The 17,635-nt window shown below is 36.1% G+C and overlaps 1 protein-coding gene across 9 annotated transcripts in view; it reads left to right on the forward strand.

The window, feature by feature from the left end:
* Positions 1 to 17,635, forward strand: part of trio (trio Rho guanine nucleotide exchange factor) — a 1,217,727-nt gene that overhangs the window by 968,316 nt on the left and 231,776 nt on the right. The window lies entirely within an intron of this gene.

The following is a 17,635-nucleotide window of genomic DNA, read 5'->3' on the forward strand; positions in this document are numbered from 1 at the left end:
CTCTCTCTCTCTCTCTCTCTCTCTCTCTCTCTCTCTCTCTCTCTCTCTCTCTCTCTCTCTCTCTCTCTCTCTCTCTCTCTCTCTCTCTCTCTCTCTCTCTCTTTTTATTCAAGGGTACTAAATATTAGCATATGTTGTTCAACACTTGGCCAATTATACGTTGTAGATCTCTCTCTCTCTCTCTCTCTCTCTCTCTCTCTCTCTCTCTCTCTCTCTCTGTGTGTGTGTGTGTGTGTGTTTATTAAACGGTACTAAATATTAGTATAAGTTGTTCAGCACTTGGCAAAGTGTACGTGTGTGTCAGAAACTGCCGCTTGAAAGGGTGACTCACCGTGACACCCATTATAATTAACGAACAAACAACATATGTGTTTGTCATGTGGCCAAAAGAAGTAGATTTATGGCGTGTATTTTTGGGTTGCCTATTCTTACAGGTCTTGGCGTAGTGGAATACTTCATTCTTTTTACGGATTCATACATTTTCCGTATATGTCCTTGAAAGTATTTTAGTCGCTCAGATCGTTAGGCGATTTTTTTTAAAATCATAACAATGGACGGATGTTTCAGCAAACGCTTAGAGGATTTAATTTTAGGATTTTCAGTTCTTCATTGTGTATCGCCTGGGTGTAATTTTGTTTTTAGCTTTTTGGGTTATTATTATTATTATTATTATTATTATTATTATTATTATTATTATTATTATTATTATTATTATTATTATTCAGAAGATAAACACTATTCACATAGTACAAGCCCACAGGGGCCGTAGAATTGAAATTCAAGCTTCCAAAGATTATGGCGTTTATTTGAAAGTAACAGCATTATTATTATTATTATTATTATTATTATTATTATTATTATTATTATTATTATTATTACAAAATGAACCCTATTCATATAGAGCAAGCCCGCAGGGGCCACTGACATGAAGTTCAAGCTTCCAAAGAATATGGTGCTTATTAGAAATAAGTAACAGAAGGTAACGGGGAATTCAGAAAGACGAGATCACTTATTAAAAAAAAATAAGGCATTCGTGCGGTAATGAATTTCAGTGTGGGAAAATTTAATTTTAGTTGGGGAAATATTTAGTCGTTAGCAGTGTAAGGTTACTTAGGGAAATCGGGAGATAACTCTCATTGAGATTAAAATCTCTTATCACTTTGTTGTTAAGCATTTTTTACTGTTGTAGCAAGTGTAAACGTCTTTTACTGCTGTAAAATTTCTATAGATCTTTGGTGCTGTAACAGTTGTAACCATCTTTTCCTGCTGTAAAATTTGTATAGGTCTTTTACTGCCGTAACAGTTGTAAAATCTTATACTGCTGTAACATTTGTAAACATCATTTACTGCTGTAACATTTGTAAACATCATTTACTGCTGTAACATTTGTAAAACATCTTTTACCGATGTAATAGTTGTAAACATCTTTTATTGCTGTAACAATTGTAAACATCTTTTACTGCTGTAACAGTTGTAAACATCCTTTTATTCCTGTAACAATTATGATAGGAACATACCATTAAATCCAAGGATGAGGTTTCGTCTCGTTTGTAAAAATAAATGCAATTCATATTATAACATCTTGGGAGTTACAGAAAAAAATAAGACATTTTCATAAAAATTTGTTTTTGCTGTTGAAATTTCGTTTGACAAAAAAAAAAAAAAAATTAGACTTGGTACGTCAGGCTGATTTCAGATATTGCTCTTGAATTATATAAATAACTAATTTTTTAATCAAAATTAGTTATTTAAATTTCATTCTTAAAAGAAATTGATATACCAAGTGATATTGTAAGTCAGTTTCTTCGCAAAATAAATAAATTTGTAGAATTTTGCATTATCAATACAGTATTTAGTTACTTGTGGATCTCTCGTATGTTCCCTCAAAAGCCATTTCTGAACAGTTAGTGTGTTTGTTTTCTTAACGATAGATATATATTGAGGGAATATCGAGTTCCTTTACAGTAACTGACCTGACCTGACCTCGGCCTTTGCAAACTTATCAGAAGATTTTTTTATATGATATTTATCTACGTTTGTTGCAGACAGTAATATATATACGTGTGTGTGTTTGTGTGTATGTGCATATATACATACAGTATACATTTATATACATATACATATATTTGTATATATATATATATATATATATATATATATATATATATATATAGTGAATTAGTTATACATATAAATATATATATATGTAATTATATATTATTTATATACACACACACACACACACACACACACACACGGATAATGTGATATGCAGGATGCAGTAGGCGGCAGTTATAAATGTGCTTAGGCAACAGGAGTGTGGATTCTTCTGAGAAAAATGCCTCGTGGAAGGTCTTCTAATATAAAATGTCCCGGGTGTATCCAGGAAGCAGTTTGCTGAGCAGTTAATTAGATTTCCCCTGGTGTTCTGCTGTTGGAGTTACTAACTAAAGATGGGCGTAGGAGAATCTCTGCTTTGACAAAGCTTTCCTTTTTGTGGGAGTCTTCGCTCGCTCTCTCTCTCTCTCTCTCTCTCTCTCAGTTGTGTGTCGGAGAAATAATTTTTTTCTCTCTCTCTCTCTCTCTCTCTCTCTCTCTCTCTCTCTCTCTCTCTCTCTCTCTGTCTCAGGTGTGTGTTGAAGTAATTCTCTCTCTCTCTCAGGTGTGTTGAAGTAATTCCCTCTCTCTCTCAGGTGTGTGTTGAAGTAATTCTCTCTCTCTCTCTCTCTCTCTCTCTCTCTCTCTCTCTCTCTCTCTCTCTCTCTCTCTCTCAGTTGTGTGGTGGAGAAATGACTCTCTCTCTCTCTCTCTCTCTCTCTCTCTCTCTCTCTCTCTCTCTCTCTCTCTCTCTCTCTCTCATTACTGAAGGGTGCTAAATATTGTAGATTTTTCAGCACTTGGCCTATTGTGTAATGCTGCTTCTCTCTCTCTCTCTCTCTCTCTCTCTCTCTCTCTCTCTCTCTCTCTCTCTCTCTCTCTAAAAATTTTTCTTTCCTGTATGGTTCTTGAAAATAGTTTATTTTTAATTTTTTTTCTCATTTTACGTAGGAGATTTTGTTTCTTATGAGAAATGGCTGCCTGCGTAGGTGGATTCATTTACTTACTTTTATCTTAAGGCTTGCGTAGGAAGAGTATCCTTTTTTTTTTAATTTTCGCTGGAATTTAATTTCCTGTCCTTAAAAGTTTAGTTTTTTATGATTTGGTGTGTCTTTTTTGGAATTTACTACTTTCAAGTTTTTCTTTTCTTTTTTTTTTTTGACTCGCTACCAGAAAGTTTCCTTCATTTTTTATATGAAAATACTCTCTCTCTCTCTCTCTCTCTCTCTCTCTCTCTCTCTCTCTCTCTCTCTCTCTCTCTCTCTCTCTCTCTCAGTCTTCGTAGAAATCCTTCGTTTTTATAATTTGTTACATATATTTTTTATCCCCGTAGGGGGTAGTGCCGTTAGTGCACCTTATGCGGTGCACTGTAGGCATTACTTACTGTTCTTTGCAGCGTGCCTTCGGCCCCTAGCTACAACTCCTTACATTCCTTTTACTGTACCTCCTTTCATATCCTCTTTCTTCCATCCTGCTTTCCACCCTCTCCTAACAGTTAATTCACAGTGCAACTGCGAGGTTTTCCTCCTGTTACACCTTTCAAACCTCTTAGTCAGTTTCCGTTTCAGCGCTGAATGACCTCAGAGGCCTCAGTGTTTGGCCTTTGGCCTAAATTCTATATTCAATTCAATTCAGTTCATGCATTTTTTATGATCATTGACTGATTTGGAGAACTTATTACCTGCAGAAACTTTCCTTCTTGAAAATTGTTTCCTTCAAAAAACTGAAATATATTTAGACCTCCTGCAAATATTTTTTCCTTATATTTACTTCCTGCAAAAATTCACCCCCCCCCCTCTTTTTTTATTAGGTACACGCAAATATTTACTATATGTCGAGGTTTTTTCTCACTAATATTTCAATCACGCTCTTGCCTCTTATTGATTCTGATAACTTCTAACAAACTGCTTTTTTTTTCCAAGTAGCAACCTGCAAAGGTTTTTGTTTTTGAGAATTTGCCACTTGCAGATTCTTGGAAGGATTATTTTTTAGTTTTATGTAAAAGAAAACTATTGTATTGTGCCGGCTTTGTCTGTCCGTCCGCACTTTATTCTGTCAGCACTTTTTGCTGTCCGCCCTCAGATCGTAAAAGCTACTGAGGCTAGAGGGCTGCAAATTGGTATGTTGATCATCCACCCTCCAGTCATCAAACAAAGAAAATTGCAACCCTCCAGCCTCAGTAGTTTTTATTTTATTTAAGGTTAAAGTTAGCCATAATCGTACTTCTGGCAAAGATATAGGACAGGCCACCACCGAGCCGTGGTTAAAGTTACATGGGCCGCGGCTCATACAGCATTATACCAAGACCACTGAATGAGACCTATTTTCGGTGGCCTTGATTATACGCTGTAGCGGCTGTACAGAAACTCGAATGCGCCCAAGAAACTTCGGCGCATTTTTTACTTGTTTTTTTATTACGTGCAGAAGTTTTATTTTCGCCGTTTGCTCGTGTCAATCTTCTCTTTGATTATGACAGTTATTGAATTCGGGGGGATGTGTTACACGGAGAGGGTAGTTTTCATAATTCTCAGAATTCGCTGCTTGCAGAATTGATTTTTAAGGATTTATGTATTGCATATATTTAGTTTATGAGAACTTGCTTCCTACCAAGGTTTTGCCTCAGAATTTTTTTGAATGCTCCTCTTCCAAATACAAATATCTGCATTTTGGCAATCTTCTATTCGCAAGCATTTATTTCAACACCGTTCACCTTGAAAAATGTGCTTTTTTTCATTTCCGTTAGAAAAGTTATCGTTAGTAAATATATACGGTTTTCTTCCAAATCTGTATAGCCTTGATAGAATATTTTACTCATGTATATTTTTTTATCATTCTGTTTCTTGTAAAGATTTTTTTTACTAGAAATGTTTAAAGTTTACTTCCACAAATACTCGTTTTGTGTAAAGATTTGCTTCTCTTATTACTAGAAATTTTTTAAAAAGTTTACTCCCATTAAATATTTACGTTCTTCTTCAAAGCCTTTTGGAAGAAAACTTTCCTGAGAATTTGATGTAGTAAAAAATTTTATTTTTTTGTAAAAGAAATAAAAGCTCGGTCGAACCAGACCTTCAAGGCCTCCTTTCCGGTTTACAGAGTGGTCGAACGTAGGAAGGAAGAGAAATTGATGAAGGGAAATTGAGAAAAGGGCAGAGGAAGGGGAGGTGGGTAGGGGGAAGGGGCGAAGAACCAGGAAGTGCATGGGGAAACGCAGTCAGGTTGACTAGGAGGAACTTTGAGTAAGGAGAGAATGAGCTGAGTGATTGTGGGATATGCTTGAATAATTTAATCCTCTTTTGTCACGGAGTGCTCAGTAGCTGTCACTGGCCCGCAAGAAATGGTCTGAATCTTGGTCCGATTTGTTTTGATTATCAACTAGCTGGAAGTGTTGCCGGACGCAAATTCCTGAGATGTATGCTAGTATTACACCAGCCCCGGTTTTTTTTCCTGCCATCTCCCTAGGTTAGATTAGATTAGATTAGATCAGATCAGATCAGATCAGGAATATTATTGGTATTTGGGTGTAGGAAACGTAACGAGTTTATTTTCAAGAAAATTCTATGGTTAATTTTTCAGATATGGCGTCCCGCGTTTTTGAGGGAACGGTCCCAGTACTCGGTTACATCACGGGAAAATGTTTACTGGGACCTTTGTTGCTTATTATATGTTTTGGAAGTAAGGTCGTAAGAAATTCAGATTGTGTAATGACTTAACTGCCAGCTTTCAATGAAGATACGAAGCGGATCACACATATGGTATGAAGATGACTCAAGCAGAAACTTTGACTTCATTAACCTATAGTTTGTCTTGGATTGTCCTGCTGTAACTACGTGCTTTACTTTGGATTCGCGTATGTTTGTCAGTATTTTGTGATGGAGTTTGAAGTTCATATTTAAAATTTAGAGAGGCTATAAAGGTTTTTTTTACATATATGTTCCTTTCCCTTCTGATTGCTTTCACAATATCCATTTTTGTATATGTATGTTTTAGTTTTTTTCTTTTACTCATACTCCAGTTTTCATTGCTTGACTCTTGATTTTTCTAGTTATTCATATATGCTTTTCTTAGGAAGCCTGTGAGTAACCCTATGGTTTATTCCATTTCGACGTTTGCTCTTGCAATTAATAATGATATCATGGCGGCCATTACGAGTTAGTTTTTGTCACCAAGTTAATAAAAATTCTCGTGTGATATACTCTCATCGTAATGCTCCCGGTGGTTCCTTTTATTTATTTTTTTTTTATCCTTGGTGTACAGCTAAAATTGTCAGATACATATGGAGCCAAGTCTTGACGGGACCATGGGTTTCGCTTTGTGGAAAGATAAATAACTTTGCGAGGCATTTCATTATTTTCAGGGGGTATTTTACTCATTATGTACGTACGTACGTACCTGTGTGTGTGTGTGTGTATATATATATATATATATATATATATATATATATATATATATATATATATATATATACACACATGTATTTATATGATTGTATGTATACGTATGTCAGTGAGATTGCTTTCAAATGCTAATGGGTCTGAAATATTAAAATTTGCGAGTCATATTAATGGTTGGTCTTGTCCCCGAAATATTTTTGACAAATTGATACATGTTTGGATTCATTTATCAATATTTAGCTTTAAAGTTACTCTGGATTGTTCAGGGAACCTAAGAGTTTACAATCACTCTACACTTCCAAGATTTAATTACCAGTTGGAGACGAATCACACAAATATATGCCAAATATGGTCGAAAATCCGAAATTGTCAACTGATGTTCTGTTGATAATATGAGTTGTTCCGAGACTTATGATGGGTTAAAATCTCCATTTGGGGTCTGCGCATTATCTGGCTTGAGCTTTCGAGGGCTCCTGACCCTATCATCAGACCTTCGTAGGGGGGGTAGTACCGTCAGTGCACCTCATGCGGTGCACTGTAGTCGTTACTTAATGTTCTTTGCATTGTGCCCTCGGCCCTTAGCTGCAACCGCTTTCATTCCTTTTACTGTACCTCCTTTCATATTCTCTTTCTCCCACCTTACTTTCCACCCTCTCCTAACAATTGATTGATAGTGCAACTGCGAGGTTTTCCTCCTGTTACACCTTTCAAACCTTTTACCGTCAATATCCGTTTCAGCGCTGAATGGCCTGATAGGTCCCAGTCCTTGGCCTTTGGCCTAAATTCTATATTCAGTTCAATTCAATTCCACACTCACATCAGAAGAAAGATGAGTGAAAAATATTCTTGAACCTGTTTTATTGTGCTTTCCTTCCAGATCTCATGATCCATTTCGAGATGCTACCTGTATTAGGGTCGCCAAGTAGATTATAACAGAACTAGTATCGTTGAATTGAACTGAATATAGAATTTAGGCGTAAGGCCAAGCCCTAGGATCAGTGAGGTCATTCACCGCTGAAACGGGAATTGACAGTAAAAGGTTTGAAAGGTGTAACAGGAGGAAAACCTCGCAGCTGCGCTATGAATCAATTGTTAGGAGAGGGCGGAAGGAAAGATGGAAGAAAGAGGATATGAAAGGAGATCCAGTAAAAGGAACAATAGGGTTGTAGCAAGGGGTCGAAGGTATGCTGCAAAGAACTTCAAGTGATGCCTACGGTGCACCACATGAGGTGCACTGACGGCACTACCCCGTACGGGGTTGAAACAGTATCTACATAGGTTACTCCAACAACACTGAAAAGGCCGTTTTCCAGTAATCGAAGGCGAAATTATTTCAGTGCCTTTAATGAGCTATTCTGCCCTAAAATGGAAGACTGCAGTATCTGCAGAAATATAAAACTGAGAAAAATGGTAGATACTCCCTTGCCTTACTACTGATTTTGTAGATACTGCAAATGGGACCCCCTAAATAAAGCATTAAAGAATCATTCTGAAACTGCAGTAACTTGTGTATGTTGTGCTTCACGAGCCCAATAGGTGGCATATCTCAGTTTCGAAAATTTTGCAGATACTGCAGTTTTCCATTTTAGGGCAGCATAGGTGATGGTGAACCTTCCTCTTCATGAGACAGGGAGGCAAAACTCCATTCGAGTGGAAAGTTACGAGAAAGTTGTTAAATATTTTTCCCAGTTTCATGCAATGTATTTCGACGTTAAACGGATGTAACAACAGCAGACTAGGAAACAAAACCATGTAGATTAATATCGTACGTTTTTCCTACTTTTTTTTTCGTGCAAAGGAATGATATACATCAGGTAACATGGCGCAAAAAAAAATGTAGGCGTTTATTCCCAGGTAACTCTTCGTATTTCCCAAGAAAACTATAGTCGTCAGTGAGTCATCTCAGTAGCTGTTCTCCTCGCTCTAGTGAAAAACCGAGTACGTAGGTGGCAACAAAGATTGTTTGATTGAAAGACCACTTTTTCCTTAAATGTTTATTTTTCATTGCAAGACCATAAAAAATATTGTTTCGACTAAATTCCACTCTCATTGATTTTGAACGAATGCGAAGTATCGCCTAAGAAAACGCGCGCGCGCGCGCACACACACACACACACACACACACACACACACACACACACACACACACACATATTGCGTGGGAGGAAAAGAAGGATTACAGGGATTATACCTCGTGCGTTTATCCTCGCGTGGGCGTGTTCGAGTCAAAGGTTATGGATTGAATGGAATCGCCAACTACCTTTGCTGAAGAATTCCTTGTAGCTACGGCTAAATGGATATGCGTTACTGCATTTCGGTGGTGTAAGGTTTAAACAGCTTAGGTTGTGGATTATGTTTAAGTCAGGAATGTATATACCGTTCTTTGTCCCTTCTGTGCCCGTAGAATTTGCTATCACATCAACTTTTCATCAAGTTTCGCAATTTTTTAAATTTTATTTTGCGGTCGTAACCAATCCTTGAAGAGATTTCATAGGTTACACACACACACACACACACACACACACACACACACACACACACACACACACACACTCTCTCTCTCTCTCTCTCTCTCTCTCTCTCTCTCTCTCTCTCTAACGCAGTTTGCTGTCACATACACTTTGTATCAAGTTTCGCAATTTCTATTTTTTTTTATTTTAAGCTCTTAAATCATCCTTGATGAGATTTCATGGCTCGCTCACACACACTCACACACACACTAACGCAACATCACTTTTCTCGTGTGACACCGGATGTTGTTTTTGTAAGCTTATCTTAGATTTTATTTTATTTTTTGCTGGTGAATACTTCAAGAGTCTTTATAGCATTTGCCACTAATTTCGCGACTGTTTCCCCGAGATATCCTTTAAAAAAAATCCACTTTATTTTTTTTATTGTTGTCTATTAGGAGCAAAATTTGTCATGGGAAAGGCCATGTACGAAGGTTTGTTGTATCTAAAGAAACTTCGTGCCTATATTGAAAGCATCGTTAAGATAAGTTTTTACGGGATTGTCATTAAGAAGAACATCAGATTATCCTCGGTGGGAAAACATGTAGCTTTAAATATCTAATTATGTCAGGTAGTAAATGTTAAAACAGTGTGTTCAGGTTACAGATGAGAATCTGTAACTCCCTAGGTCACGTCAAGATGATGATTATTATTATTATTATTATTATTATTATTATTATTATTATTATTATTATTATTATTATTATTATTATTATTATTCAGACGATGAAACCTTTTCATATGGAACAAGCCCACAGGGCTTGAAATTCAAGCTTCCAAAGAATGTGGTGTCCATGAGGAAGAAGTAAGAGGAGATTATTATTATTATTATTATTATTATTATTATTATTATTATTATTATTATTATTATTATTATTATTAAATGGAAAAGCTAAAAAGCTCAAAATCTCCGTTTTTGCGCTTCAAAGTTTCAGCTGTTTTATTATACCATGAAGATTCTATGTTCACAGCTCAGAAGAAACTAGGAAAGTTTGTTCTTTTGCATCTCACACAAGAAAAGCAATACTTGGAATTATTTGCGTGTTTGGTATAACGTGAGAATTATTTCCATATTTGGTACTGCAAGAGAATTATTTGCGTATTTGGTACTGCATGGTGGATTCTAACACACACACACACACACACACACACACACACACACATATATATATATACTATATACTATATATATATATATATATATATATATATATATATATATATATATATATATATATATATATATATATATATATATATATATTGTCACGATGCGTACCAAGTACCTGGTTATTACACAACTAATTTCAAAATTCAAAAATTTACCTCACTTCAGCCAGATACCTGAACTCTCATAACAATAGGAAATTACGACTGATTACCCTAAAGGTAACAGTGATCCCGTAAAAAACTTACTAATCACCTGAAAAAATCAAACTCATTTTATCAGAATATGTGTGAGGTATCAACAATTAAACTAGAATTGTTCTAGAGTAAAAGGCCATCACTCCATCAAATAACTTTTAACTGTTTCCCAGGTCTTAACTCTCTTTAGCCTTATGCATACACTTTGCCTTATGCATGTACCATTAACTGACTGGTGGTCAGTAAATGAAACACTTGTTATTTTTAATATTTTTTAATTCAAAATTTATAATTAGAATTCACAATCTGAAAAATTTACTATTACTTGAAAATAACACAAAACTCAATTAATTCTTGAATTAAATTATGAAACAACTAATTCCCAAAAACTTTAATTTATCAGGAATTCAAATTAATCAAGAAAAATTTAAACTATCAAGAATCACTTAAGATTTGAAAAGAAAATCTTAATAAATGAAAATTAAATGAAGTATGCAATGTTAAATTACCAAGAAATATTTAAAATGCTACATAAATAAATGTTACATCACAAACATAAAAAAAATGTGAAAATATGAAGAGAGTGCAAACACAAGAACACACACAATTCCACAAAAGATTTATCAATAATAATTTCACTAAGGCAAAATTCCCCTAACTTATTATACCATGGTATTAATAAGTAAAACTCATGTTACCTTACACAAACTTGTGAAAATCTCTGTAAAATCCCGTTGCAGCTGCACTAATTTCACAAAACACACTTTTTTACCAGGCGCCGTTACAAATTAAATAATTTTACTAAATTCAGATCTAAAAAGTTAATACTAATACCAGTGACCACAAATATATAAAAGTAATCTCTTTTTAAGAACAAGAGAGAGAGAGATACCCAACCCAAACTAACCTAACCAGAAACTGTAAGTAAATCAAGGAGTTGAGTCTTCGACAGAAGAACACCTACCAGATAATCAGCTCGAAAGACATTGTTTAAAGACTCAACAGATTCTTAAACTGTCAGTTGAATAACGATGTAAGGAAAACACAGCAACACTCACAGCTGATGCTTTGATTACGTAGTTTGCTTGCTTGTTGAAAATGAAAGATGGAATGTACATAACGGAGATTGTTTGATACTGAGCATGTGGCTGAGTGGTGTTTAGGCAGAGCTGTCAGCAGTTGATGGGCCTTAAGCGCGTTTGCTTGAAGTGGAATTCAAGTTGCCAAAACGGGTTTATTCCCTTCCGTATAGTTAGAAAGACTAAGATTCTGTTAAGAGGGGAACAATGAAAAATGAGGCGATGAATATTGAAATATGATCTTGGCATACCTTTCTTATCACTTAGGTAATCTTGTGGCACTTAAAATTTCTAAGTAACATGACAACATGTAATCTTGTGGCATTTAAAATTTGTAAGTTACATGACAACGTGTAGATTGTTTGCGATCGACATCTTGCCTTGCAAGATCGAAGGACCCTGAATGAAAACAAACATTACCCATGAGGTATTTCGTTTGCTTAGAAATATTTGTGCAGCCACTGTTAGTTAGGTAATACAGTATTTTTCGTACTTTTTCAACATGTGTAAAAGATGAATAAGTATCCCCGAAAGATTCTTTCAAACCTAAAACATGTTATCAAGACACCAACTTTATACTAGTAATGGCTTTAGTATGGATTTTTATGTATGTTTCGGAGGATTAAAGTAAGGCTGTCATAAGAAATAAGAAGTGCAAAAGTCACAGAAGAACCAGAATCCATATTTTTATTCTTTATATAAGAATGCGTAGTATTTAACGTTGTAAGAAAATATGCATATACATATAATGTATGTATATATGACTGTCTATATATATATATATATATATATATATATATATATATATATATATATATATATATATATATATATATATATATATATATATATATATATATATATATAAATATATACTTATATAAATATGCATTATATATACGCTCCAAGAAGAGGTCCTTTGGAGGACGAAACTGTTGGGCATATTCTAACCAAAACAATTTTCAATTTCCTATGTGGAGTACTACTAAATAACATATCTTCATGTCTAAGAAGATTACCAGTATTATTTATGTATGTGTGTATGTATGTACGCAGTTATTTCTGTAGTCTGTGCGATCCATCCATCCCAGCCTCCCGTCGTAAGCTGAACAGATTGTTGCAGATCACCGCATCGTTGAACCGGGTCATGATCGTTTAAAGGTCATAGGCGGTTGACGGGAGACGATCCATATATACGTGCGAGTGGGTGGGAAGAGACTTAATGGTCGCGCGGTGACAGTTATTCTTCTCGAAAAGGAACTTGAAGTAACTGGTGTTCCTCTGTAGCCTACGCCTACTCTGATCAAATCTGACCAAACAACTTAGAGAGAGAGAGAGAGAGAGAGAGAGAGAGAGAGAGAGTTGAGGGTGCATGAATTGTTTACTTTAACTAAAATGAAAGAGGCACCATGAAGGGTTTGCCTGTACTGTGATAAGGAGACTGTGAATTCTCTCTCTCTCTCTCTCTCTCTCTCTCTCTCTCTCTCTCTCTCTCTCTCTCTCTCTCCCTCCTATATTTTTGAATGAATACACACATATATATAGTATATATGAGTATGTGTATATATATAGTATGTGTATATATATATATATGTATATGTATATTATAGTCATATGGTATAATCATCTCCCATACAGCAATTATAAATTGATCCTCTCCCATACAGCAATTATAAATTGATCCATATCTGCAACTTTTCACGAGGATTTGTTGCAGTGCATTACAGTTTGCAAAGCTGCATCTACCTGGAAGCCCGTTAATACGTGACTTTGTAAAATCAGGTGAATCTGACCGTAGAGTTCATGAATAAAATCAGGCTTACCATATTTGGCCCAGACTTTTAGCCTAATTTTTGTGCCTGCATCTTTGTTGGTTGCGCAGTCATCTTTCGATTGGAACTTAGACAAACGTTGCGGGTTTTTTTTTTGTGTAGAGACCAGTCGTGTCAGTTACGAGGTAATTATATTTTGTAGAGACCAAAGCCGTCAATTTCGAGGTGGTAATTTTTCGTAGAGACCAAATCCCGTCAATTTAGAGGTAATTATTTTTCGTGAGACTAGTACAGACAATTTCGAGGCAATATTTTTTCGTGAGACCAGTACAGACAATTTCGAGGCAATTTTTCGTAGAGACCAGTCCTGTGAATTTCTAGGCAATATTTTTCGTAGAGACCAACGCGTCAAATTCGAGGTTATTTTTCGTAGAGACCAGTCCCGGCAATTTCGAGGTAATAATTTTTTGTAGAGACCAGTCCCGTCAATTTTGAGGAAATAATTTTTCGTAGAGACCAGTCCCGTCAATTTCGAGGTAATTATTTTTTGTAGAGACCAGTCCCGTCAATTTCGAGGTAATTATTTTTCGTAGAGACCAGTCCCGCCAATTTCGAGGTAATTATTTTTCGTGGAGGCCAAATCCAGTTAATTTCGAGGTAATTATTTTTCGTAGAGAACAGTCCTGTCAATTTCGAGGTAGTAATTTTCGTAGAGACCAACGCCGTCAAATTTGAGGTAATTATTTTTCGTAGAGACCAGTCCCGCCAGTTTCGAGATAATTATTTTTCGTAGAGACCAGTCCCGCCAATTTCGAGATAATTATTTTTCGTAGAGACCAGTCCCACCAATTTCGAGGTAATTATTTTTCGTAGAGACCAGTCCCACCAATTTCGAGGTAATTATTTTTCGTAGAGGTCAAATCCCGTCAATTTCGAGGTAATTATTTTTCGTAGAGACCAGTCCCGTCAATTTCGAGATAATTATTTTTCGTAGAGACCAGTCCCGCCAATTTCGAGATAATTATTTTTCGTAGAGACCAGTCCCGCCAATTTCGAGATAATTATTTTTCGTAGAGACCAGTCCCACCAATTTCGAGGTAATTATTTTTCGTAGAGGTCAAATCCCGTCAATTTCGAGGTAATTATTTTTCGTAGAGACCAGTCCCGTCAATTTCGAGTTATTTATTTTTCGTAGTAGAGGCCAGTCCCGTCAAATTTGAGTTAATTTTTCGTAGAGACCAGTCCCGTCAATTTCTAGGTAATACTTTTGCGTAGAGACCAGTCCCGCCAATTTCGAGGTAATTATTTTCGTAGAGATCAGTCCCGCCAGTTTCGAGGTAATTATTTTTCGTAGAGGCGAAATCTAGTCAATTTCGAGGTAATTATTTTTTCGTAGAGACCAGTCCCGTCAATTTCTAGGTAATTATTTTTCTTAGAGACCATTCCCGCCAGTTTCGAGGTAATTATTTTTCGTAGAGACCAGTTCCGTCAATTTCTAGATATTTATTTTTCGTAGAGGCCAGTCCCGTCAATTTCCAGAGATTTATTTTTCGTAGAGGCCAGTCCTGTTAATTTAGAGGTAATTTTTCGTAGAGACCAGTCCCGCCAATTTCGAGGTAATTGTTTTTCTTAGAGACCGTTCCCGCCAATTTCGAGGTAATTGTTTTTCTTAGAGACCAGTCCCGTCAATTCCGAAGTAATTATATTTCCTAGAGACCAGTCCCGTCAATTTCGAGGTAATTATGCATTGGCGGTGGGAGTAGGGTAATCTCTCAATTAGGGGAAACGGCCAACTGTTGAATAAAATTATGCATAAATACATTCTCATACAAATACATTATTGCGCAGTACCTTGTAAAATGTAGCTAGATAGAATTTAAAAATTCAGTAAGGCTTGGTTAAACTTGACTGACTTCATATATTTTGAAGAAGAAAAAACTCCATAATGTCTGATTAGGAAATACAAGACTCTGTAATGTCATAAGATCTATTTTTAAAAGTCGATATCATCACCATAGATTTTTGCAGCCAAAGGAGTTCCGTAACTACATTTTATTAATTCCACGACCGATTGGTTTCAACGTTATTAGGATCTTGATAATGTTTGTGAAGGAGTTTAGACGTTGGTAACTTACAAAGGAAAACAGTGTACATTAGGTGTAAATTAGTTCCTTTTTAGTTTTCTCTAAAAGAAAACTGTGCCGGATTTGTCTGTCCGTCCGCACTTTTTCTCTCCGCCCTCAGATCTTAAAAACTATTGAGGCTAGAGGGCTGCAAATTGGTATGTTGATCATCCACCATCTAATCATCAAACATACCAAATTGCAGCCCTCTAGTCTCAGTAGTTTTTATTTTATTTAAGGTTAAATTAGCCATAATCATGCTTCTGGCAACGATATGCGACCGGGCCGTGGTGAAAGTTTCATGGGCTGCGGCTCATACAACATTATACCTAGACCACCGAAAGATAGATCTATTTTCGGTGGCCATGATTATTCACTGTACAGAAAACTCGATTGCGCCGAAGAAACTGCGGCGCATTTTATACTTGTTTAAGTTAACCTTGATTGTACCGTCAGGCTCAGAGTGAAGGTTTCTATTGAAGCTTCAAATTTCATCGCCTTTTGTATAACCACTTGCATTGTGTTGGTTCTCTTAATAAGCAACACTAAAATTACTCATTTCAAAAGAAGTTATTGCTATGTAGATTGTTAACCGATTAATCTCTTCATTTATTTATATTTTTATTTCTTTGGATTTTATTTCCCCCTTATCCACGTGTAATTCATTGCCAAAGAGAATTAAAATTAGATGTTAGAATTTCCTTTTTATGAAGAGTAGGAAACCTGAGATATGTTGTAAAGAGATTTCGTATTAAAATTTTTATTTTTAGCCCATTTTAGCCCTAATCTTGCGGTAAAAAAGAAAACACTGTTTTGCACATTTCCAGGTCCTATTGTACGGTCCTGGAAGTTATTTTAAAAACCTTTTTGTATTTTGCTTTTGTTTCAGCTTCACGCCTCTTTATATATATTTAGGGTATGTTTTAACGGCAGTTAACTTTTTAACACAATGAGCTTGAGATTATTCATATTTGAATTAATTTTACAGTGGTTGAAGTTTTATGACAAGATTTATATATATATATATATATATATATATATATATATATATATATATATATATATATATATATATATATATATATATATATATATATATATGTGTGTGTGTGTGTGTGTGTGTGTTAAGTAATACTCCGTGATTATATGAAAACTGTGATGAAAAAATCATTGCAAAATGTTTCACGATATTGGTTATGCAATAATAAAACATTTTTTATGATTTTAGAGTAATAATCACTACTAATGTTAAAGCTTCGATAGTACGTTGTTTTCATAACAGATGTTTGTTTAATTGCAGTGTAATGCAACTTTAAATTTCTAGTGTAAAAATTTTGACTTGCATATTATATGGCCTATGGGGTATCTTCGACCCTCTGTAGATCCGTGTCGAAAGGAAACAAGTGTCGTTTCTCTCTCTCTCTCTCTCTCTCTCTCTCTCTCTCTCTCTCTCTCTCTCTCTCTCTCTGAGGGATGCGATTTCGCCGTATGCTCGACGTCGCATTTAACGCGGTTTCACTCTGCTAATCCGCGGATCAGAAATGTTAAGCTGACCTTAGTCCGGGGGAGAACTTTTATGACATTTTGTCATTCTTTGTGGGACACTTCCTTTCAGCCGTTATTCAGCCGGGTATCAAAGGGTGTTTACGTAGGCCACGAAAGAGAGAGAGAGAGAGAGAGAAAAAAAAAGGGGGAGGAGGAGGAGGAAAAGGTTATTTGACCCGACGACTCGTTCTGCGGATTTCCGCGTGTCAACCCTCTTTGGTTAGTTAGATCGATCGCTTACCGCTTTTCATCAGGTGTGATTGATTGATTGGTTGATTTCAGCAGGTGCTCCACAGCAGCGGTAACAGCAGAAGCAGTCATGAAGTCCGGCGGAATGACAAGGCCCTCCCCCCCCCAAAGAGTCGGGGTCGGAGGAGGGAGGGGAAAAAATTGCCTGGATATTCTCTTATCTTTTGCTTTGTGGATTCTGTTTTGGGCCCTAGACCGACCAAACACCCCCCCCCCTCTCCTGCCTTCCCCCAAGGGACGCATAGTTACCTTCATCTCTTTGTTTAGGCGCCTTTAAACAAGTGTTAGGTACTAGCTTCGATTGTGGGGGAATTCGACACGAGCTCAGTGTATTAAATGGTTTATGGAAGAATGCATTCCGTCTGCGCTTTGCTTTGGTGCTCGGCGTCGAGTCCTCTGTGACGGAAGTGTTCGAAAGAAGGGGTTTTATTTTGTAGAAAATCTAAAGTGCTATTTAAGTGCCCCCATTTCATGATATTGAGGAATCGTATGAATAGTGTTCAG

The sequence above is a fragment of the Macrobrachium rosenbergii genome, chromosome 6 (genome assembly GCF_040412425.1).
Source record: "Macrobrachium rosenbergii isolate ZJJX-2024 chromosome 6, ASM4041242v1, whole genome shotgun sequence".
Taxonomy (NCBI): domain Eukaryota; kingdom Metazoa; phylum Arthropoda; class Malacostraca; order Decapoda; family Palaemonidae; genus Macrobrachium; species Macrobrachium rosenbergii.